This window comes from Myotis lucifugus, unplaced genomic scaffold (genome assembly GCF_000147115.1).
Source record: "Myotis lucifugus unplaced genomic scaffold, Myoluc2.0 scaffold_682, whole genome shotgun sequence".
In the NCBI taxonomy this organism is placed as follows: Eukaryota; Metazoa; Chordata; class Mammalia; order Chiroptera; family Vespertilionidae; genus Myotis; species Myotis lucifugus.
This window is the reverse complement of record NW_005871730.1, coordinates 19,579-35,005: the sequence shown is the minus strand read 5'-3', so window position 1 is coordinate 35,005 and position 15,427 is coordinate 19,579. Positions and strand designations below refer to the sequence as shown.

At 52.1% G+C, this 15,427-nt stretch overlaps 1 protein-coding gene and 1 pseudogene across 1 annotated transcript in view; one reads left to right on the top strand and one right to left on the bottom strand.

Annotated features, from left to right (window-relative positions):
- Positions 1-15,427, top strand: part of LOC111823785 (ribosomal RNA processing protein 1 homolog A-like) — a 29,757-nt gene that overhangs the window by 4,643 nt on the left and 9,687 nt on the right. The window lies entirely within an intron of this gene.
- Positions 4,643-7,955, bottom strand: LOC102421952 (annotated as a pseudogene).

Here is a 15,427-nt window from a genome sequence, read left to right as displayed (position 1 = left end):
GGTGAATTGTGCTGCTATGAACATAGCGATTCGTATATCCTTTCGGATTGGTGTTTCTGTTTTCTTGGGATATATTCCTAGAAGTGGGATCACTGGGTCAAATGGGAGTTCCATTTTAAACTTTTTGAGGAAACTCCATACTGTCTTCCATAGTGGCTGCACCAGTCTGCATTCCCACCAGCAGTGCACGAGTGTCTTTAGAGTCTTGATGTCCAGACCCTGCTGTCCTAAGTGGAGCTCTGAGGGGGGGCCTAGGCACCAGCATTTGCCTCCCTCTGCTGCCCTAAGGGTGGCCAGGGCCGGGGAGCGTCACTGGCATAGGCACTACGACCATTGCTAGTGGTTTAGTTCAAACTTAAATAGGCAAAGGATCAAAATTTGCTGGAGGGGGGGCTGCGGCGTGCACAGAAATCACAGAAACTCCTTTCTCAACTTGGCAGAGTCTAACTGCATTGGAGTCATATTTATCTTCTGTACTTTTACCTTCTAAGAACCTGCAGAAGATTCTGCTCAGCAAAAGGCAAAGTATAGAGTGTTCACCTAGTGACACTGGAATGAGTCAGTGAACGCAGGCCCGTCCATTGCTGAACCATCTGATCAGCTCTTTGCTGTTGGGGAAGCCTGTAACGGGAGATAAGAGATGCCCCTTTGTGTCCTGATGTCAGGGTGTGGGCAGGGCTGGTTTCTCCCGAGGCCTCTTTCTTCAGCATGAAGATGCTGTCTTCTCCCTGTGTCCTCACGTGATTGCCCCTCCCTGTCTGTGTCCTGATCCAATCTTATAAGAACAGCAGTCTGATTGGATGAAGTCCCACACAGTGACCTTATTGTATCTTAACTACCTCTTTAAAGACCATATTTATAATAATAATCTACACCAATAAGAGGCAAATATGCTAATTGACCATACCTTTGCTACAACTTAAGCCACGCCCACCAGCCAATCAGAGCAACTATATGCAAATTAACCCAACCAAGATGACAGCAGGCAGCCACAGAGCTGGAGCGAGCAGGAGGTTTGATTGCCCCAATGATGGAGGAAGCCAAGCTTCCCCCCCTGTTGCGGCCAGCTCTGAGCTCCACTCAAAGCAACAAAGTTTCAATTATAGAAGGTAAATAAATCCCAGAATTAAAAAAAAAGAAAGAAAAAAAGGAAAGGCTGGGAGCTTCCGTCGCAGGGCTTGGCCAGCCTAAAAACAGCCCTCAGGCCCTCACCCAGACTGGCCAGGCACCCCAGTGGTGACCCCCCACCTTCACGGTGGTGTGGCCAGCCTGAAAACAGCCATGAGCCCCTCACCCAGGCTAGCCAAACGTCCATGGGTTGATGGTCCCCACTTGGGGGGGGGGGGCTTAACCAGCCTGCAAACAGCCATCAAACCCTCACCCAGGCTGGCCAGGCACCCCAGTGGGGACCCCCATGCTGAAGGGGGTGTGACCAGCTGCAAACAGCCATCAGCCTCTCACCCAGGCTGGCTAGGCACCCCAATGGGTACCTCCACCCCGAAGAAGGTGTGACCAGCCTGCAAACACCGATTAGCCCCCCACTCAGGCTGGCCAGGCACCCCAGCGGGACCCCCACCCTGATCCGGGACACCCTTCAGGTCAAACCCCCCGGCCCCCACCAGGCCCCAGGCCTCTATCCTATATAATGAAAGGGTAGTATGCAAACTGACTCTAACAGCAGAATGAATGGGAATGACTGGTCACTATTACACACACTGACCACCAAGGGGCAGACGTTCAATGCAGGAGCTGCCACCTGGTGGTCAGTGCACTCCCACAGGGGGAGCTCTGCTCAGCCACAAGCCAGGCTGACGGCTGCCAGTACAGCGGTGGTGGTGGGAGCCTCTCCCGCCTCCTCACCAGCACTAAGGATGTCCAACTGCAGCTTAGGCCTGCTCCCCGCTGGCAAGTGGACATTGCCCCGAGGGCTACCGGTCTGCCAGAGGGATGTCTGACTGCCAGCTTGGGCCCAATCCCCAAGGGAGCGGGCCTAAGCCAGCAGGTGGAAATCCTCCGAGGGGTCCCAGACTGCAAGAGGGCATAGGCCGGGCTGAGAGACCCCACCAAGTGCACACATTTTTGTGCACCGGTCCTCTAGTCTATAATAATAAAAGCATAATATGCTAATTAGACCAGATGTCCTGACAAAGCCGGCGCTGCCAGGGAAGCCCAGATCCCTGGTGCCGGCCGGCGGCCGGGGGGAAGCCCAGGTCCTGGGTTCTAGAGGGAAGACGGAGCCGGCAGCCAGGGGAAGGAAAGCCTGCTGTTACACAAATTTTCATGCATTGGGCCTCTAGTATACATTATATACCTATATTTTATATATATATATAACAAATTTTCATGCATTGGGCCTCTAGTATACATTATATACCTATATTTTATATATATATATATATATATATATACATATATATTTTTTTTATTGATTTCAGAGGAGGGAGAGAGAGAAAGAAACATCAATGATGAGAATCATCGATTGTCTACCTCCTACATGCCCCCATCCCCCACTGGGGATACAACCTGCCACCTGGCCATGTGCCCTGACCAAAAATCAAACTGACCTTCTGGTTCATAGGTTGATGCTCAGCCATTGAACCATGCTGGCCGGGCATATATCTCCCACTTAAAGAAAGGGCCTGCCCTGCCCTGCCCTGCCCTGCCCTGCCCTGCTCATCGTGGCCCAAGTCCCCTCCCCGCCAACCCACTCTGGTGCCCTACCCACTCACGGTTCCTGCAAGACCCTCCCTGGATCAGGAGGGTGGGGCTCCCTTTCCTGGCCCATCCCTGCTGGATTGTGAGGACAAGCTCTTGTCATCAATCAGGGGTCACTGCCAATTCTGGGTTCCAATTCCTTCACACCTGGGTGGTGACAGCTCTAGTCCTCCTAGCCCAGCAGGTACTATACACCCTCCCACATTTTGTAGATAAATCCTCAGGTCGTCATCACCAAATAACAGGCTTTGTGAGAAAGGCAAGGAGAGGGTGGGAGGCCACGGGATCTGCTTTGTGTCTGAAGCACCTGACTCTGCCTCTCAAACCCATGCTGACCGCCCTGTGCTGCTTAGCTGTCCCTGCCTGGACAGCTGGAGAATTAGGGCCTGTGACTCTCAAGGGCGGGGTGGGTCCGTTTGTCACTGTCTTCTTGGTGCTGGGGAAATAGATGGCACTGACCAGTGACTTGAGTGCTTAGTAAAAGGGGTGGGGTGGTCAGCACTCCAGGGGAACATGGAGGGAAGGGGCGCCATTACCAGCTTAGCCTGAAAGGCTCACTGGTAGGCCAAGTACCAGGACCCAAAAAGCATCCTGTAGAAGAGAGGTCGCTGCCAGGAGACCCCGAGGTGGTCCCTGCAGCAAGTGCTGGAGAACGAATGGCGAGGGCGAACCCACAGGTCAGCACCCAGAGCCCAGGGTGGGTAGAGGAGAGGCTGGGCAGATGGAAGAGTGCAAGCCCAGCATTTGTTCCCCAAATCCTCTGCCAAAGGGGTCCCCCAGACTGGCTCTGGTTGACTGTCTTGTGCTATGTTTTTAGGGAGGTGAAATTCACAGGAAGGAAGTACACCTGAGTCACTTCAATTGCACGGCCCAGGGCATTTGTACCTCCCAGTCTTGTGTAACTGTCTCCCCTTTCCTGTCACGGATGCCTCATCACCCTGGGCACAACCCACACCGTTAAGCAATCACCCATTACTAACCAGGCGGTGCAGGGCATGGCTGTCAGCTCTGCTTAGCACCCTCAAGGCTGTCTCCCCAGCCGGTCCCTGAAAGTCCCCAGGTGGGAACTGTGTTCCATCTTCTGTTCAGTGAAGAGGTGCTTGACTCTAAGAGGGTGTTATGAACGTTTTATTCTTCCAGTTCATGGAGGGACGGGGACACACACAGCTCACTGTGCAGAGATTTCTCACTGCTGCTCTCCAGGCTCCTCATGCTCACCGCCCGGCCCTTCCACGCTTCTCATGACCTCAGGACACAGACAAAATGCCACACGCCCCAGGGGAGCCGAGTGGGGTTCAGGAATGTCAGACTGACATTAACCCTCAGGAACACATATTCTACCTTGACCCTGAGCCACACAGATAGAAATTTCAACAAGTAGTCATTACTCCTATGATGTCAGGGGCCCTCTTTTTAATCTGTTTCACACAAACACGGGGCAAACCAACCAGGCACTGACCTCACTGACGGGCAGGACCCTGTTGAAACGCACTTCCAGAGGCTCAGGCTTTGAGCAGGTGCCCGCAGCCCAGGGATGAGCAGCACGGCCTCCCAGGCTGCCGGTTCTGAGCAGCTGTGCAGCAGGTTTGCGCAACACTTTAGTCCCTGCCGTGTCATTGCTGCTACAGAAACAGTGTGACTGAGCACACCTAGAACTCAGGGTCTAGAACGGGATTTACTCGCATCCTTTTACTTACGGGGACAACCAAGGCCTGGAGACAGGACGCAGAGTCCAGAGCTGTAGTTGGAAGAGACTCCTGGGGCCCCGGGTCGACCACCCACTGGCTGGGACCTGGGGCAACCCCGCTGGGCTCTCCTCCTCAGGGGGAGGGTCTCAGGCCCGGCGTGTGGCCGCGAAAGACCTTTGTAAACACGTCTATTGGTGGTTATGGTTTCAGATGAAGGAAAAACACCCACAGCAAAGGAGGAAATTTGCAAAAACTTAAAAATGTTTTTATTTGGGGATCATCTAAGCCCTCTTGGAAAGCAATTTAGGTAAGATCATTGGTTGGGAGGAAAATCACGCTGTTAAAGTCGGAAGCAGAGACACCAGATTGGTGCAGAGTAGCCCCTCCAGCGAATGTGGCACAGCATAGAGATGGCGTTCATTACCCCGCCTCGCAAGCATGTGACAGAGAACCACGTGGCGAAGGTTCAGTTCAAAATCCAGAACTAGAAAAAGGCCAGCTTGTCCTGCTTGGTCTTGTTGGTCTGATAATTGCTCAAGGCCAAGGCCTTGTTTTCATGAGGGAGACTTTCAAACACTCGAAGGTGCACAAAGTCATCATCTGCAACTTGAACCTGCAAAGAGAGTCGAGTGAGGGGGGCAGGTGCTGCCTCTGACCCCACATCCTTGTGCCTGGCGGACTGTGTGAAAAGGCCCTGAGAGCCTGGAGGCCGAGTCCCTTCAGGGCAGCAGTTCTCAACTTGTGGGTCGCAACCCCTTTGGTTGTCAAACGACCCTTTCACAGGGGTCGCCTAAGACCATCCTGCATATCGGATATTTACATTACGCTTCATAACAGTAGCAACATTACAGTTATGAAGTAGCAACGAAAATAATTTTATGTTTGGGCCTCAACATGAGGAACTGTATTTAAAGGGCCAGAACGTTGAGAACCACTGCTTCAGGGCATCAGCCACTAGGGTGGTGAATTCCCATCTTCCTCTTTTGGGCCTAGCAGATGCCCATCACCCCAGCCAGCACCCCTGGCACACTACATGCACTCCTCAGAGCCCTTAGTTGCCCAAAAGGCTCAGTCCTCTCCTTCATGGAGGCCTGCAGGAGTGCATGCACACTCATTTTATTTTATTATTTTAAAAATATTTTTATTGATGTTTTAGAGCGAAAGAGAGAGCGAGAGATGCTTCAACTGATTGCCTCCTGCATGGGCCCCAACTGAGGCCAAGGATCCAACCTGCAACCCAGGTACCCGCCCTTGACCAGGAATCAAACCCGAGGCCCTTTGGTGTGCAGGCTGACACTCTGTCTGTTGAGCCACACCAGCCAAGGCTACAGGAACCCCCTTAAGGACCCCTGTCTTGGCTCCTATAAGTTCTCCCTCCACCCACATCTGCATGAGCACCCCTGTAGCAGACACTCCACCTTGTGAAGTAGTTAATCCCTTCGACCACCTGTCTCTTGTACTCCGTGGCCTTGAAAGTGGGGTACTTCTTGTTTTCCTTCTCCTCCAGCTGGGACTTCACCTAGGGGGCAGGAGAGAGGGGAACTCAGTGTCTTCCTTCCTGCAAGAGTGACTGACACAGGAGCTGCGGCCTCATGTCAAATGTTACAAACTGACCTCTAAGGTCCACCCTTTACAGATTATTCCTCGCAATGCAGGACCAAGCCTGTCAAACTTGTGGCCGGCATGAGGCATGAGGCCTGCCTGCACCTTCAGGGCGGGGCCCTAAACAGGGATAAGAATGGAGGGAGAATGGAGTCAGCAGCTAAGGACAGGAAGGAGGGTCAGGAAGGGAGAAGGCAGGCCCCTCCTGCCGCTTCTCTGCCCTCTCCATGCGGCCGGCAGGGTTCTCACTGCAGGCCTACCTGTGTCTCAGTGCTTACCTGTAGTGTGCAAGGTGCCATGTTTGGTCCACAGGGATCTGACCCTGCAGACGGTGGACAAGCCTACAGGGATGAGTGACACACACAAACGCACACGGGAGTCTGGGAAGGAATGGCCTCCCTCTTGGCCTGTTTCAGGAGTGGAGGCCGGAAAGCAGGAATGGTGAGAAGACCCAAATGCAGGCAATGGGACTGGGCATGTGGCAGCCTCCAGGCACTGCCCGTGGTGACAGGTCACTGATAGTACTGTGGACCGGGAGAAAGACGGGCTGAACTAGAGCCAAGGGGAGCAGGAAAGGCCTGGGGATGGTGAGGAAGTTGCCAGAACCAGCCCTCACGGGGCCAGGAGACTGCAGAGGGCCAGGGAAGGCCAAGGTCGGGACTGGTGGGCACTACTTGAGGAGGCTGAGCCAGAATTTCGGACTTTCACATCCTTCTGACCAGGGCTCCCTCTCTGACCTCTGTTCTCCGCACCTGCAGCCCAGAGAGCTTGGGGAGGAGTCAATACCTGAGGCAGCAAGAGGGTGTCCCTGCCCTGTTCTCTAGGAGCCACAGGCAAAGCCCCGCCCCCAAGAACTGCCTCCCAGCGGCCATGGTGACCGCCCTCTTACTTGTCACTTTCAAGTGACCAGCACCACATCAGGGAGCCCTGAGACAGCAACTCCTCTCTCCTGAGCTGATGCGCATTCACAGTTCATGCAGCAAGTGAGGAATTTCTTAGGCCTGGGACCCGGGAACCTCAGGAGAGGCTGGGCTCCGGAGCCGTGTGGGAGAGGAACCTCGCCCAACTGGCTCACCACACAGTCCCTACACATTCCTCATTTTCAAAGTCTCATGGGACTGACTCACCATACTTTACTGTGGTCAGATGGTCTAAAGTTTAGACTCTAAACCACCTGAGCAAAGGGGGTGAAGTCGGGGTGTGGGGGGTTCTATCGGGTTAGGGCAGTGGTCCCAAACTCATTAGTCAACGGAGCCAAATATCAACAGTACAAAGATTGAAATTTCTTTTGAGAGCCAAGCTTTTTAACCTTAAACTATGTAGGTAGGTACATTGTTATTAACTTAACTAGGGTACTTCTAAGGCTTAGTAAGAGCCACACTCAAGGGGCTAAAGAGCCGAATGTGGCTTTTGAGCCGCAGATTGCCGAACATGGCATTAGGGAAGCAGCAGGTTTGTTTGACTTTGTGTCTTCTCAGAATCTGAGCCTTCCTGTGGCCCCACCTTCCCCAGAACCTTTGGTGAAGGCACCCCAGTGATGCCCACTTTACAGATGAGGAAACTGAGGCACAGGAGTCAAGCGCTGCCCAGGGTCTGAACCAGGCTCGGCCTCTGCATCCCAGCCTGGTGTCTGTTTTTGTTTTACTTGCACAAGGAGCACTGGAATAAGGCAGGGCAGAAGTTAGGACCCCTGCAGACCCTTCCCCAGCTTCACTGACTGGAACCGCCCCAGGACAAGCACACCAGGCCCTTCCCTCTAGAAGCCGAGGCCCAGGGTCCCTGTCCCAGCGTCCATACCCTCCGCGTCCCGGCGGGCGCTGCCCCTCTGCGGACAGTGCGAGACCTGACCCGGGCGCGGGAGGACCCGGCCGCCTACCTTGTAAGCGATGGCCTGGATCTCGGCCTTGGCGGGCGGGTTTCAGAGGGCGCACCAATCAGCCTAGCGCTCATGGCGGAGCAGCGGGCAGGAAGCAATGGCCACGGCAGGGAAGAGCTGGGGGCACAGAGCAATGGCCTGCGAGTGAGATTAGCAGCGAAGGCAGAGCGAGGCGTTTTAACTGTGAGCATGCCCTCACTCTGTCTTAAGTCCTGGGCTCAGGTGACCCGGGGCGGAACCACGCCTGGGCGGGGAGGAGGGCCATCCGCTTTGAGGAGCCGGGCGCCAATATTGGTTCGGGGTGGGGTGGGTGGGGTAAGGAGTGAGGTAGGGCGCAGGGAGCTGGGTGAGGGACTGGCGTCTTGCACAACCTGGTCCCCGGGGAGGGCGCCTCCTGGGGTCCACTGGCGTGCGCTGCAGTGCGTGTGCCCTGTTTGGTGTTGGTCTTATTGGCTGCGGAGACACGCGGGGGAGGTGTGCGGCTCTGCGCGCCTCCAAAATGTGCCACTTTCGCTTGTTATGTTGAGCAGAGGGCGATCAAGACCCAGCCATGGGGTGGGGAGGACTTCCACCTCTCCCCTCATGGCATTCAGGGAAGGCCCTGGCCGGGGTGGTCAGTCCTTTGCAGCTTTCTCCTGTGCACCAAAGGGTCGTGGGTTCAACTGCGGGTTCCATATCCCCCTGGGGCCCTAAACTGCAGACAACTGATCAATGTTTCTCTCTCACGTTGATGTTTCTCTCTTGCTCTCCCTCTCCCCTCCTCTCTCTAAAATAAAGGGGGGAACAAAAAATGAAATGATTATATTAAATCATCTGGGTAGTGAGCCTGGTCCAGAAAGAGAGCAAAGATCAGAGAGAACTTTTTTAAATCTGAGACTCAGCTGCATGGCAGGGCAGACAGCTGGTTACCAAACATCTGCTCTTCCCTCTTCCTGTGATTTGTCCTCCTCCCTGTGAAGCTGCAAACCCACATACTGGGCCTGAGCTCTGGAAGCTATGACCTCCGCTGCCACACCCCCTGCAGGGCAGGTTCCAGGTGGGAGAGACCCAGAGGTGAGTGGGAGCTGGGCCTGAGAGTCCCCAAGAGCAGTAGGGAGAGATGTCTGTGCCCACTGGGCTCCAGAAGTAGCTGGGGACAGAGACTGCCAGGGCATCTTGAGGTCCAGGACCAGGCCTGCCTGGCTTCACTCCCCAGTGCATTGGACGGCTTTGCACTTCTCATCTGCAAGACCTGGTCCAGCACCCACCTTGCACCAGCGCGTGACCCAGGGACATTGAGAAGGGCTGACGTGTGTGAGCAGAGGAGGCACAAAGGAGTCCAGTGATGAGATGCCTCCCAGGGCCTCAGGTTGGGGTGGGAGTGGCATTCCAGCTGCACCCCTCCCCCACTCCAGGGCTACACCTCAGGGGATGCTGGGCCTCTCCCACCACTGGGTGCTGACTGCAGGAACAGGCCCAGCCTTGCCTTCTGTAGGGCTCCGTGCCAAACCCCAATGGGAGCGGCCCATGAACAGGTAAGTGGGAGAGGCCAGCTTTTCCAGTACCTGCCAGGGAAGAGCCTGGTTTGTAATTCAAGGAAGGGTGGGAGGCCAGGTGTGGAAGGTAAGGAGAGACCCCTACAATTCAGTCATAATTGAATGACTGAATGAATGAAAAAGGGGCTACATAGCAGACCTGACAAGCTCTGGGCGCTGCTTGGTGATCCTGAAAGTAAACCAAAAAAGGTGATTCCTTCATAAATACCTAGCTGGGCAGGTCATGCAGGTAATCACATCCTAGGCCTATAGCAGGGGTGGGCAACCCCAGGCACGTGTGCCAAAGATGGCACGCCAGTACCTTTTGCTGGCATTCGAAACCCTCTCTTATAATCTTCCACTAACAATTTTTTTCTTAATATGGACTTTTTTATTTTTCAGATAAATTCAGTGTAGGTGCATCTTAGATAAATAAGTAATTTTACATAACAAGTTATCATAAAGACCATAGACATGGATTGACGAGAGAGGGGAAGAGTAATTTATATGCCTCTGCCTTAACTCTCCCTGCCTTCCTAGATTCGACCAGTGTTTTTGCTTCATCCATATACGCTTGTGAATCTTTGTTCTCAGTGATGAATTTTGTTAAGTCTCATAATAGGAGTAGCCTGATGGATGAAAGTAGTAGCTCGTGCATTCCTCTGAATGTCATGAAATATAAACCTGATGTAAAATCTCTGTCAGCAGTGATGCAGCAGCAAAAGTCCCACTGATAATATCAAATGGAGTCATAAAGTCTTCTGTCGGACTATCAGTGTACATGTATACATTAAAAAATAAATATATTTTTCATCATCATATACTGTGTGTCGCTCGAATGAATTTTATTATTTCTTCAAGGTTCTGCACATACATACACCTTAAGAGATACCAAGGAGGTGTAGCATGTTCTCAAAAAATTAGGGTTGGCACGCAGGAGAATTTTGAGTCAGAGATTTTGCCAGTTTTGGCACGCACTCACAAAAAGTTTGCCCACCCCTGGCCTATAGCTTCCTTAGTAAAACGGCAATCTTTACCGTATACAGCCCTGCCCATTGTTCTTATGCATCTAGGATCAGATACCTTTGACAAGTCAGGGTGAATTTCTTTTCCAAACCCCTTGGAGGCATAACCACATTGGCACCAGTTATGCTGATGCCCACATACCATCTCTACTTACTGTAAATGTTAACTATCCTGTAGTCACTAATGTGAAGGAAGTGGGTGTTTCTCCATTTTGCTTCCTGGTAGTCGACATCTCACACGTGTTGTCGCAGCTCCTTGCTAGGGAGGTAAGTGTGGCCTGGAAGCCTCCTCCCCGTGTCTCCTGGACTCCCTCTGTATGACCTTTTCCTGTGCTGATTTGCTTTGTGTCCCTTTTCCATAATAGATCATAGCCCTCCATCTTCGTAGCCCAGTAAAAAAACAGGCCTGGGGTCCCTGACATGTGGCCCTTCACAGAAAAAATCTGCTGAGTCCATTCTGCATGAACATAAACACTACATTGTCACACCTAAGAAAATAAACAATTATTCTGCACTATAATCCAACATCCAGTCAATATGCAAGCTTTCCCAATTGACCCCCAAATGACATAGAGCTTTTTCTTTGAACCGGGATCCAATCAAGATTTGTATATGCAAATATGTAAAGGAGTATATCCCCTCCTTTATATAGCCGTTCATTCCTTCCTTCATCCATGACTTTAAGTCTGTGAAGATATCAGGACTATTGTCTTGCGAACTGTCCCAGACAAGGGTCATGAATATTTCTTGCCACTCCCTTCTGGCCTGCATAGTTTCTGTTGAGAAATCAGCTGACAGTCATATAGGTACTCCCTTTTAGGTAACTGACTGTTTTTCTCTTGCTGCTTTTAAGATTCTCTCTTTCTTTTGCTCTTGGCGTTTCAAGTATGATGTGTCTTGGTGTGGTCCTCTTTTGATTCCTTTTGTTTGGAGTTCTCTGCACTTCCTGGACTTGTAAGTCTATTTCTTTCACCAGGTAGGGGAAGTTTTCTGTCATTAATTCTTCAAATAGGTTTTCAATATCTTGCTCTCTCTCTCCTTCTGGCACCCCCATAATTCGGATGTGGGTACACTTGAAGTTGTCCCAGAGGCTCCTTACACTATCTTCATCTTTTTGGATTCTTTTTTCTTTTTGTTTTTCTGGTTGGGTGTTTTTTGCTTCTTCCTATTTCATATCTTTGACTTGATTCTTGCGATCCTCTAATCTGCTGTTGGAACTCTGTATAATATTCTTTATTTCAGTCAGTGTATGCTTAATTTCTAGTTGGTCCTTTTTCATAACCTCAAGGGTCTCACTAGATTTCTTGAGGGTCTCACTAAATTTATCGGCGGTTTCTAGAAAATCTTGAAAAACTTATAAGTGTGGTTTTGAACTCTATATCCAGTAGTTTGCTTTCCTCCATTTCTGTCATTTGTGGCTGTTTCTTTGGCTCCGCAGTTTTTATGCTTCCCTGTGTTGATAGAGTGGCTTTCTGTGCTAGGTGTCCTATAGGGCCCAGTTGCTCAGCTTCTCCAATTACCTGAGGTGGACACTCTTGGTGCACCCCTTTGTGGGCTTTGTGCTCAGTCTTGTTGTAGTTAAGCCTTGATTGTTGTAGGTATCACTGAGAGGAACTGACCTCCAGGCCACTTGTCTGTGAGAATCAGCTGTGTCTGCAGTGGGAGAACTTCTGTGCTGGAGACACCCTGCTGGGGCAAGACTTACTTCAGTGGGGCTTTGGTGCTCACTGAGTCTGCCCCCTGAGTGTGTCCCTTATGGATCTGAGGAGTTGTAATCTGGATGGTCCCACTCTGACCACTGGATACACTGGCTCTTGGATCTCTAAGGAGGTGCTAATTTAGCCTCTGCCCGAGGCTACGCAGCAGGAGCTACAGAGAGATCTGCAGATTCCTCTTCTTTTTGGGGGGTTTGGAGGTGCCCAGATGAGGCCCAGCTGTGAAGCAATGCAAGTTGCTGTGGGGCCTTGGGCCTTCTTTTGGAAGTTCTGGGTCTCTCTGACCCAGCTGCAGTTTGTTAGGTAATTTTCAGATTGCAAAGGGCCAGGCCTTTCATATGCAAAAGCCTCTGCGCACAGCTTGGGTTGGGCGGGGTCTCAGGGGATCAACAGGGCAGAGCCAACAACTATGGCTGCTCCTCAGTCCTACCCTAAGAGGCCCCACATCTCAGTGTCCTGGTAATCGCTGCAAGCACCTCTGAGAGAAAGCCGCCCTCGAGTTCTGACCAATGCCAGACAGTCCAGTTTCTCCCCTAGGAGTCTGGGTCCCCAGAGACTCACCCAGAACTGGAGTTCAGAGCAGTCGGGAGCTTCAGACTACCTCCCGATTGAAAAAGACAACCACGTCCTCTGTTGCCAGCCCTTTCCATGTTCTCCTCCGTACCTCTGCACTTTACTTCCGCAGCTCCTCTGAGTCTCAGTGTGCTTTTCTCTTCTCTTCTAGTTGTAGAATTTCCATTCAGCCAGCCTTACTGTGGTTCTGGATGATTTCCGTTTTGTCTTTTAGTTTTATTTTTGAGGTGGTGTGCAAGGCAGCAATTTCCAGTGTTTACCTATGCCGCCATCTTGGTTTAGTCTCTTTAGAGTCTTGATGTCCAGACCCTGCTGTCCTTAAGTGGAGCTCTGAGGGTGGGACCTAGGCACCAGCATTTGCCTCCCTCTGCTGCCCTAAGGGTGGCCAGGGCCAGGGAGCATCACTGGCATAGGTACTAGGACCATTGCTAGTGGTTTAGTTCAGACTTAAATAGGCAAAGGATCAAAATTTGTGGGTGGGGGGGGGGGGGGGCAAGCACTGAAATCGCAGAAACTACTTTCTCAACTTGGCAGAGTCTAACTGCATTGGAGTCATTAGTGGAGGAGAATATCTACCTTCGCTACTTTTTACCTTCTAAGGACCTGCAGAAGAGTGTGCTCTGCAAAAGGCAAAGTATAGAGTGTTCACCTAGTGACACTGGAATGAGTCAGTGAACGCAGGCCCTTCCAAAGCTGAACCATCTGCTCTGCTCTTTGCTGTTGGAGAAGACTGTAACGGGAGATAAGATATGCCCCTTTGTGTCCTGATGTCAGGGTGTGGGCAGGGCTGGATTCTCCTGAGGCCTCTTTCTTCAGCATAAAGATGCTGTCTTCTCCCTGTGTCCTCACATGATTGCTCCTCTGTGTCTGTGTCCTGATCCCATCTTATAAGGACAGCAGTCTGATTGGATGAAGTCCCACACAGTGACCTTGTTGTATCTTAACTACCTCTTTAAAGACCATATCTATAATAATAATTCACACTAATAAAAGACAAATATGCTAATTGATCGTACCTTTGCTACACCTTAAGCCACGCCCACCATCCAATCAGAGTGACTATATGCAAATTAACCCAATCAAGATGGCGGCCGGCATCCATGGAGCTGGAGTGAGCAGGAGGCTTGGTTGCCACAATGATGGAGGAAGCCAAGCTTCCCCTCTGCAGTGGCCAGCTCTGAGCTCCACTCAAAGCAACAAAGTTTCAATTATAGAAGGTCAATAAACCCCAGATACCTGCTTTCAGCTGGCCGTGGCCATGGAGCTGGCGTGGGTTTGAGGCAGACTCAGGTGCTTCAGACATGTGGCAGACGCAGGTCCTGCAAGCAGGAGTCTTCCCTCCCGGCCGCCCTGGCCAGCTCTGAGGTCCTCTCAAAGCTACAAAGTTTCAATTATAGAAGGTAAATAAATCCCAGAGTAAAAAAAAAGAAAAAAGAAAAAAAGGAGAGGCTGGGAGCTTCGGTTGCGGCGCGTGGCCTGCCTAAAAATGGCCCTCAGCCCCTCTCCCAGACCTGCCAGGCACCTCAGTGGGGCCCCCAACCCTAAAGGGGGTGTGGCCAGCGTGAAAACAGCCATCAGCCCCTCACCCAGGCTAGCCAAACCTCCATAGGGTGATGGTCCCCACTGGGGTGGGGGGGCTTGATCAGCCTGCAAACAGCCATCAGCCCCTCACCCAGGCTGGCCAGGCACCCCAGTTGGGACCTCCACCATGAAGGGGGTGTGACCAGCCTGCAAACAGCCATCAGCCCCTCACCCAGGCTGGCCAGGCACCCCAGTAGGGACCCCCACCCTGAAGGGGGTGTGACCAGCTGCAAACAGCCATCAGCCCCTCATTCAGGCTGGCTGGCACCCCAGTGGGGACCCCACCCTGATCCGGGACACCCTTCAGGTCAAACCCCCGGCCCCACCATACACCAGGCCTCTACCCTATATAATGAAAGGGTAATATGAAAACTGACCCTAACAGCAGAATGACTGTGAATGACTGGTCACTATGACACACAATGACCACCAGGGGGCAGACGCTCAGTGCAGGAGCTGCCCCCTGGTGGTCTGTATGCTCCCACAGGGTGAACTCTGCTCAGCCACAAGCCAGGCTGATGGCTGCCAGTACAGTGGTGGTGGGAACCTCTCCCGCCTTCTCAGCAGCACTAAGGATGTCCAACTGCAGCTTAGGCCATCGCCCTGCTGGCAAGAGGACATCCCATGAGGGCTGCCGGTCTGCCAGAGGGATGTCTGACTGCCAGCTTGGGCCAGATCCCCCAGGGAGTGGGCCTAAGCCAGTAGGTGGATATCCTCTGAGGGGTCCCAGACTGCAAGAGGGCATAGGCTGGGCTGAGGGACACCACCAAGTGCACAAATTTTTGTGCGACGGTCCTCTAGTCTATAATAATAAAAACGTAATATGCTAAGTAGACCAGAGGTCTGGACGAAGCTGGGGCTGCCAGGGAAGCCCAGGTCCCAGGTGCCTGCCGGAGCCGGAGGGAAGCCCAGGTCCTGGGTGCCAGAGGGAAGCTGGTGCCGGCAGCCAGGGGAAGAAAGGCCTACTCTTACATGAATTTTCATGCATTGGGTCTCAAGTATACATTATATACATATATATATATATATATATATATATATATATATATATATATAGTCTTTTTGTGACCCCTGATAAAGAGCCCGATATGAATGCAAAAGAGGTAACCACCCCTGAGGTTGAGAACCGGTGCCCTGG